General features: G+C 41.9%; 1 long non-coding RNA gene across 1 annotated transcript; it reads right to left on the reverse strand.

Moving 5' to 3' along the window:
* Positions 1-436: 436 nt before the first annotated feature.
* Positions 437-5995, reverse strand: LOC143662708 (uncharacterized). The gene is made up of 3 exons (XR_013165561.1): positions 5837-5995; positions 1111-1308; positions 437-764 (listed from the first exon to the last, which is right to left on the reverse strand). It is a non-coding gene; the product is annotated as an uncharacterized LOC143662708 (long non-coding RNA).
* Between the last annotated feature and the right edge of the window lie 994 nt (positions 5996-6989).

Below are 6989 nucleotides of genomic sequence, written 5' to 3' on the forward strand. Positions count from 1 at the left end.
TTTTCTTAAACTGTTTTCTACTTCCTTAGCCAGGAATCCTTGATAACTACAGCCTATTCCAATTGTACATTGAAAATGTGTGTGTGCGAGTGTATGTATGTGTGTGTGACAGAGGAGGGGGTGTGACGTGGGCAGGTGTGTGGATGATGGGAGTGGGGAGAGAGGTGATAGAAGAGAGGAAGGGTCCAGAAGGAGCAACACAAATATGGGTAAACACTAAAGTGCCTGTTAGCCAATAGGTACTTTTCTTAGAGTTACTAAAGAAGAAAACAAAATGGCCATTTTGAGTTTTGCTTCTTCTGCCTGCATGACTTCTTATGGAAATGACGTAATGCAATGAGCTGGACAAAGGGTGAGCTTCTGGAGGGAAAACTAAACGAAGGAAAGAGTCTAGAAAAACACGGAGCCCCTCAATTGTTGAGTAAAATTACATTTGCAAAGTATTGGGTTCTCTCAAATCTCTAGTTCATAGAATCAAGAATTATTAACGTAAGCATTTTGCCCAACATCATAAGTGTAACATCCTAGATAAGGAACTTTGACTCAAACAATCCTTCTAGGCTGCTGAGACACACCCTCTCATTAAGAGATGGCTAGGACAGCCATCAGGTCATAGTAATTCACTTAGGGCTCAAGGAAAAAACATTGTTTTGTCCATAGCATCACATCTTTCTTCCAGCAACTTGGCAGCAGCACAGTGGAGAGATGAAATTCCTTGGTGGGGATCAAAGCAGGTCTGCTTTCCACTCTTCAGCACAGAACCACTGTAAAACAATGGCAAATTCTGTCAGCACCTTTCTGTTTTTTTCCAATATATATGCTAATAGCGTGAAATGCACACCGTGTGTTTTCTTGTGTTTTAGGAGTCATGAGGTCATGATTACCAAAAGGGCCCATGATGCCCCTGACGGGACCTGCTCTCCCCCAGTGGCTCTGTAGGAGCTTCCATGACCAACCCCACTGCTACTGTTGCTGACAAATGTTTCTCTGAGTTCCACTGATCCGGCCATCAATACCATGGACATGACACGCAAGCACACATGCACACACGCATTCTTCACACTACCCAGAGTGCAGTACAAGAGCTGAAAAGGGGCATGCTTTCCTTACCTCCACAACCTGCATATGCTGCTCCCTTTGCTTGCAGTCCTCTCCTCATTCTGCTCCTGGTTGTTCCTTGCCATTCTCGGGTGTTCACATGGATGCTACAGTCTCCATTAGCCCTCCCGGACCCTCCAAGGCTGGGCAGGTTCCTGTCTTACATCCTTCTGTACACTCCTCTGCATGTCTGCGAGAGCGCTTAACTCACTGTATGGAAATTACGTGCTTATTTGTCTTTTTTTTTTTTTAACCACACTGCCTTTATCCCAAAAACCTCAGACAGCGTTGGTACTCGAAACACTAAATAAAAATGAATGGTGATTGATTGAGGGAGGAAGTGGATGGGTTTTGCACAAAGAGAATTACTCAGGGAGAAGCATTATATAAATCTGGGATATTTTGCCTTTGATTCTGGGGCAAGGAATGCTTTTCCCCTCATGCTTTTCATTTGATTGGAAAGCTACCAGGAAGTGGTTGATTGAACAATCATCTGGTGAAAAGGGCACGTTTCAGTGAATTCAAAATGCCCTGGAACCATCACCATCGTGACACACACATAGACACAGGCATGCACACACATGTGCACAAGAAATACACACGTAATACACACGCATTCCATTTCCGGCCCACATCCGCGGTTATCAACAAAGTCTTTGCCTTAGGATGCACATCCACCACAAAACAATCCTGGCTATGAAGACTGAAGTAGCAGAATAAATCAGCACCTCTCTGTGCACATACCCTGTTAGGCACTGCTCTGTAGTTGACATCTGCTTATGGCACTCTGTCTTTTTATGTCGTTGCTGCTTCATTTCATTCCCACATCTCCTACCAGGCTTACTTGCCAAAAATTCACCTTTTGTTTGGGGGCTTCTCAGTTGACTTCTTGAGGATTTTTAAAATCCTCTTTTCTAGGCAAATGTGCTATTTTTTGTAGAAGTCTTATTATCAGGTCCAAGAAAACTTTTAGCCAAGAACCATAAATTTTCAGTGTCTCTTGGGCTCAGACTTTATGTAAGATACAGAGCATTCCCTCACTTAACTCTTTTTCCTCCCTTATCATATGCTTCTCAAGAGGCCCTATCCTCCTCCTGGTAATTTCAAATGATATGTTCTTTGCATGTGAGAACATGTAGGAATCCTCTGTATTTCCAGTGTGACCACTGAAGACAAATGACATGTTGAGCATGAAAAGGTACAAACTGCAGTCATCACACATCCATGCTCACTCCTCCACCTTTCCAATGGAGCAGAAACCCACCTGTGGCCTTCCATAAGTGGCCACAGGTGGGAGTTCTAAAATAGAGGAGTTCTGAAAAAGAGCTGCAAAATCAATAAGATCATATTCTCACAAAGTATGTGTGCATCCGTTACAACTATGCTTTCCCAATACTGCAAACTCATCTCAAACTTCCTAATGCAAAATGTAAAACTTACGACAAATATTTGGGATGTTAGAGGCCCAGGACAGGACTTTGGTTGAGCCTCAGAGTCAGCTGGAACCAGATTCAACATTTGTCCGCAAGTCTTCCTTCTCTCTTCTCTGTGCTTCTTGGTGCATCTGTACCAGTCATTCTCTCAAGGTGAGGTCCCAATTCTCCCTGGGTCTGTTTGGTCATTGACTGTTCCTGACCTGTATATCACAGTGTGAAGGCATCCAGACACTGTTTCCATGCTTTGTTTCTTTACAAGATTCCTGATGGTAGAGGTTAATATTGGGCCTTATGCTTGCTGCTGTACAAATTAATGCCTGCTGGAGGTGGACCCTCCACACTAAAACAGTAGCTTTCACAACAGCCATATCGAGAAAGATGGGGAAAGATAATCTTTAGAATGGGATGCTGAGTGGGAAATTCTATTGGTCACCATGGTAGTAGCTGAGTAGGACAAAATCATGTCTACTTCTGTTTGTACCAGATATAACCGAGGTATATTGTTGGTTATGTTTTATCTTCTTTCTTTTTCCCTAGGTATGGCTCATATCAATACCCTACTTCACACACATACACAATGGGCGCAGAATCCATTCCCTTATACAAGCTAAAGAGCATGCCTTAGAAAATTACTGGCTTCTATCATTAGAGAATTCATAACTGTTATCAATGAAAAACTTTTCCTTAAAATTCTAAGCAAATGGAGTTCATTGGGAAATGTTAACCCTTGATCTCTAAACCAATTGAATATTTTTGTCTAAAACTTCATTAAACTCTTCTTATTTTACCCAAAGAGCTGACGTGGTGATTTCTTTTGAAAAATATGCCTAAAAGCCAACAGAGATAACAGTGTTTGTGATTTCTGGAATAGTTGTTACTCTTCTCTCATATTTTTTTCAGCTGCTGAAACACTTCCAATCAATTCTTCCAGCAAATCTTCTACGCAGTTTACCCGTGCAAAGTAAGAGGTGATTGAGGTAGAATTTTTGTTACCATGGCTTGATGGTGTATACCATTAGTCCAAAATAGATTGTGAATATAGGCATACAATTTTTATTATAGTTAGGATCAACCTCACAAGGTGAAGCCTAAAGGGTACACACAGGTTGGAGGCAGTCCTATTGGAAGCAGAGATTAAAACAATGCAATTTTGATCAGGAGGAGAAGAGATGCAGGTCCACTTGCATTTTCCTGCTGCCCCAGTGTTGGCTAAAGCCCCAAGGTCTGATATAATTACAATAGATTCCAAGTGTGCTCACATGATAAGAGGAACCACTAGACTATCTATGAGTCTCTTACTAAGCAAGTATATGATGTGCTCTTACAACATTAACTCATCACCTACCTCCAGATGATGTAAGAGAAGGTAAATTGTTCATTGAGGAGCCTGAAGAGGGCAGCTTTAGGTTTGCTTTGAAGGTCACTGTGAATGTGCCTGTGCTCCCTTCACCCCACCTACCCACCATCAGCACGGGGGGCATGCTCATGTGGAGGTAGTTAGAGAGGACCACTGGACTACTGGACACTTGCACCCCAGAAATAAGAGGGCACTAGGACTTTTCTGCAGCATATACCAGAGATCTTCAAAGGGGAGAAGTTGGCTGGCTGCCTTGAGATGGCGGACTGAGGAGATGTGGACACTCTCTGTAATGGCACGTGTGCCGATTTGAAAGAATTATGTACCCTAGAAAAGCCATGTTTTAATCCTGATCCAATCTCGGGGGAGTAACCATTTCTTTTAATCCCCATTCAATAATGTAGGTTGGCATCTTTTTATTGTATTATCTCCATGGAGATGCAACACACCCAATTGTGAGTATTAACTTTTGATTAGATGGCTTCCATGGAGTTGTGACTCCACCCATTCCAGGTGGGTCTTGGTTAGTTTATCAGAATCCCTTAAAAGAGGAAGCATTTTTTTTTGAAAAAGCTAGAGAGCTGCAAGAGAACATGAGAATCAAAAGAGCCCACACAGCCAGAGACCTTTGGAGATGAAGAAGGAAACCGTCCCCAGGGTAGCTTCATGAAACAAAAAGCCTGGAGAGAAAGCTTACAGTTGTCACCATGTTCACTATGTCCCTTTCCAGTTGAGAGAGTAACCCTAAACATCATCAGCTTTTCTTGAGTGAAGGTAACCTCTTATTGGTGCCTTAATTTGGACATTTTTATAGACTTGTTTTAATTGGGATGTTTTCATGGCCTTAGAACTGTAAACTTACAAGTTAATAAATTTCTCCTTTTAAGAATTGTTCTATTTCCAGCATATTACATTCCAGTAGCTAGCAAAGGAAAGGTTGTGCAAGTTCTGTGGACTGGATCTGAACTCCATCGTGGAGATCCAGCCTGAGTCATCTCTAGAAAGACTGCCCAAGATAAGTGTCTGGAGGGTGAATTGAACCCAGACATGGGCGAGCCATAGGAAGTGATAATCTGGTAAGGAAAGCAAGTGGCCAATTGGAGAAGGAAGCTCAAACCCAAGAAAAGAAGACTCAGTAATGGGGTTGGTCATCAAAAAAAGTCAAGGGAACTTGTTTAGAGGACTAAGAAAGAAAGACTCAATTTTTGGAATCAACAAGGTCCAGATTACCATTCTACCAGGAAAGTAAAGCTTTGCCTATTTCTTACCACTCTTCCTAGCTTTCCACTAGAATTTTGTTCAAAACTGCATCCAATGAAAAGAGAAAGAAGTGGAGCTAGAAAGAGAAAAGAAATCAACCAAAATCCCTTTTCTCCTATAGGTTTCCCTGGCTGAGTAAGACCTAATGTGTGAATTAAATCAAGATTGGAGTGGTGATGTACACTGAGTTTTTTTCTTTTCTGTTTTTTTTTGCATGGGCAGGCACTGGGAATCGAACCCAGTACTCCAGCATGGCAGGTGAGAACTCTGCCACTGAGCCACCATGGCCCACCCTACACTGAGCTTTAATACTTGCAAAACAGAAACTATTATCTGAGAGTGATTGGAGAGTAACAAGAATTGTCCAAAATTAGATCCAGAAAATGGTTGTGAAGAGACAGTGATGAAATGTAAGTGTGATTTTCTGCTTGTTCTTTCAAGGTCCTGTCTGTTCAGTTAAGTGGTTACAACAGCAACGACTGATTATTCATCACTTGCCTGTATTTTGCATCCTCCCTTCCAGTGAATATAAGAGATATGGCAGGAGGTGTTATATAAGAATGTGGTAGCAGGTGTAATATCTGAATTTTGGAATTCTTCCTGAAAGTGAAAGGAGAGATGGAGGTGCCTTCGCCACACTTGTTCAAATAATAATATATGGTATTCGTAAACAATCTAAACATACCTCTATTAGGAAATTCTCAAATTGGCTCTGGTGACAAAATCTAATCAGCTTTTTCAAAGATGGATAGAATGAGAACAATATACTTCCCAAATATCCTCATTCTGGAGTTCATGGATGTTTCTGTTTTGATGAGCTCAAAGTTAAAGGGGTAGTATAACCTCCCCATTTGTGACTTCATGATTTATTTAATGTGACATGAATTTGCATTATCTTTGGGGGCAGTGACATCACACTACTGACATATAGCTAAATCCCTTGATCCTTTCTACACTTGCTTTTATTGAACACAGTATCCTCTACTTTGTACTTGGAAGGTAGTTGTTATTTGGGTACACAAGTCCTTATCTTTGCCCTTGGCTGTGACATGTCATTGCTTTTTCTTTTCTCAGCATAGTAACAATTGCTACCCCTATCTTATATGATTTAATGCCATAGAGGAGAAACGGTTGGTCTACTTTGTGTACGTGTCTCTCTGAAATCACTAATACAGATTGGTGTATTGGTGAGCACAGCTGACTATCTGGGTCCTAATCTCAGCTTCAATGTTTACTAGCTATGGAACATGGACAAATTCTCTAAAACCCTGGGCTTTGTCTCCCATATCTGAGAAGCAGGAATAAGAGTACCTGCCTCATAGTGTTCTGATGCAGTCCAATGAAGGAATGGATGTGAAGCACATGGAATGACCACTGGCCTCTAGTAGGTGCCCAACACGTCTTAACTTTTGGCTGTGTGGAATGTGGATTCCTGCCATGGAGCTATTTCTCCATCTGGGGGTGGGAGAGAAGGTCCCAATTTTAGAATGAGAGAAACTGCCATTTTAAAGTTTGGGCTCAGAGACTTGGGGACTATGGAATTTTTGACTGCTGGGATGATTGCCCATTTCCCATGGGGAGCAGATTGCCTTTTCAGGGCTGGCCAGGGAGTATCAAAGCCAACCCAACTCCCAGTCGGTCCACTCAATTTATGGCTCAGGATGTTGAGATCACAGACCTGAAAGTGGTGTGAGACAGGAAGAGAGGAGCCTTTATGATGTCTAAATTGCCACTACTGGTGCCCATTAATGGAGATCATTTTAGGTACAGAGCACCATTAGACACTTGGAACTGTTCCTGAAACTGAGCTTTGGACCATTTGATGAATTCTATTTCTA

Source organism: Tamandua tetradactyla, chromosome 18 (assembly GCF_023851605.1).
Source record: "Tamandua tetradactyla isolate mTamTet1 chromosome 18, mTamTet1.pri, whole genome shotgun sequence".
In the NCBI taxonomy this organism is placed as follows: domain Eukaryota; kingdom Metazoa; phylum Chordata; class Mammalia; order Pilosa; family Myrmecophagidae; genus Tamandua; species Tamandua tetradactyla.